We start from the raw sequence: 2,637 nt of genomic DNA, 5'->3' as shown, positions 1-2,637 counted from the left end.
ACGAGATGCAATGTGTAAACTAGGCTGTAAAATCCTATGTACGCCTGAGGGGATTCAAATTGAACAAGACGTGTACCAAATGATGCTACAAGGGACGGGGGAGAAAGAGGCCACTGTGTTCTGGCTGGGCAACATAGATGCAGAGCTGCAAAGGGTCTGTGCCCCCTGGGAGCCATTTCTGAAAACCCAACTGCCTCAGTCTAGACAAACAAACATGGAGGCACATTGCACACTACAATATTTGACGAATAGTGACCTAGTTAGGAACAAGGCATGGTTGCAGGGACAGCCCGAGCAGGTGCAGATTAACTCATCTATGATAATTGTAGGGAGACAGGGCGCGGCGTTGAGGGTTAACACGGGTAAGTATCTACGGGAACAACATAGACTAAGAGACGCCGCCCCACACATCACTCTGAGAATAAATCCTGGTTACGAATCCGAACATCTAGGTTCAATGATACAGGAATCCGAGACTCAAAGGTGGGTCTCCACGGAATCTCCGCTAATTTGGAACAGCGCAGATGGGAGTTTCATAAAAATAATGATTTCCTTTTCAGTTTTGGCAAAACCGCAAGTAATCAGATTACCAGGAGACCTTTGCGTTATTCCAGAGGCGGATGCTTTGCTGGAACAGGACATGTTGGCGCGCACCCCGGAACGGTTGTGGTCAAAACACGACACAGATGTGGGTCTAATATTGTCGGCACAGCCAGTGAAGGTCAGGTTAAAGAAGGGTTGTAGACCACCCTTTATCAGACAGTATACAATGAAGCCAGAGTCGGAGGAAGCTATATCACATCAGATTGAGGGACTGTTAAAGGGGGGAGTGCTCGTCCCTTTCAAATCCAGATGTAATACACCTATCCACCCAGTGCTAAAGGCGGACAGGGCTAGGTACAGACTGGTACACGATTTGAGGGCGGTGAACGACGTGGTGTCTGGACCAGAGGCGGAAGTCGCTAATCCACACACCCTCCTGACAAACATCCCGAGTAGCTCGCAGTACTATACGGTCATTGATCTCACGCAGGCATTCTTCAGTGTTCCATTGGAAAAAGAGTCTCAGTATCTGTTTGCTTTTACCCACAGGGGGAAACAATACTCTTACACCCGGTTGCCACAAGGGTTCGCGCACTCGCCGCATTACTTCTCGAAGGCGCTCAAGGAAGACTTGCAAGGAGTGTGCGACACACTACTCAGCACGGTTTTACTGTATGCAGATGACATTCTAATCTGCTCGGATACACGTCAGCAGTGCCATGAGGACTCCATCAAAGTTTTGAGTGGATTAGCCGTGGGAGGCCACAAGGCATCCCGTTCAAAACTGCAGTACTGCCAGCCAAAAGTTGAGTACTTGTCTCGCGTCATTCAAAAGGGCATAAAAAACATCTCACCCACGCAACTCGAAGCTGTATCCAAGGCACCTAGGCCATTGACGGTCCGACAGATGATGACGTTTTTAGGGATGACTGGGTACAGCTCTGAGTGGGTGGAGGACTATACGATAGCGACAGCGCCGTTGAGGATAATGATAAAAGAGGCGGGTACAGACAAGCTTCGCGCTCCCTTGACATGGACCGAGGAGGGGGAGGACGCGTTCATAAACATTAAGCGTCTGTTGTTACAGGCCCCTGCCCTGGCGCTGCCGGATTATGAGAAGTGTTTCCACCTATTCGTCTCACATAGAGCGCAGCATGCAACAGCTGTCCTGACTCAAACACAGGGGGGGAGTGGGAAAAAACAACCGATAGCATATTACTCTAGAGCTCTTTCGCCGGTGGAGCAGGGTCTGCCACCTTGTTATCAGGCCCTGGCCGCAGCACATTTGATGTATGAGAAGGCAACGGCCATGACAATGGGATATGACATTTGCATTTGGACACATCACAAATTGGCAAACTTGATTGAAAGAGGCAAATTTGTTCTGACCAGCCAACGGCAACAGGCTTACATGAGGCTCCTGCAGTACTCGGACGTTACGATAAAAACATGCCACGGCAGTAACCCGGCGGATCTGGTACCACTCCCGAGCGAGGGTCAACCGCATGAGTGTGAGGTGGAGGTACAGGCTTTCGTGAAACTCCGTCCTGATTTGGGAGTCGACCCGCTCGCGATAGCAGAACTCTCACTTTTTGTGGATGGGTCCTGCTATCGGGAGGGGGAAAATTTAAGGTCAGGATACGCCGTCGTACAGTGCAAACCTAACGGAGAAACACTAACAAGAAAGGCCGAACAATGCATGCAACCATGTTCGGCCCAGCTTGCAGAACTAATAGCACTAACAGAAGCATGCATAATAGCTAAAGATCGCACGGTTAACATCTTTACAGACTCTGCGTATGCGCATGGCGTATGCCACCTATTCGCGGCCATTTGGAAGGCAAGAGGCTTTAAGAAATCGGACGGCTCACCGATCCTTCACCACAAGCAGGTTGTGGCGCTTATTCAGGCTGTAAAGTTGCCCAAAAGCATTGCTATCGTAAAGTGCCAGGCACACAGAAAAGACCTGTCCTTTGTGACGACGGGAAACAACGCGGCGGACGAGGCCGCGAAGGCGGCGGCTGCGGTGCCGTCCACGGCTGTTCTGATGTTTGCGGCCGAACTGACGACTGAGGTAACTGAGGATAATTTGAG

The sequence above is a fragment of the Notolepis coatsorum genome (genome assembly GCF_963971535.1).
Source record: "Notolepis coatsorum genome assembly, chromosome: 4".
Lineage (NCBI taxonomy): Eukaryota > Metazoa > Chordata > Actinopteri > Aulopiformes > Paralepididae > Notolepis > Notolepis coatsorum.
This window is presented reverse-complemented; position numbering follows the sequence as displayed.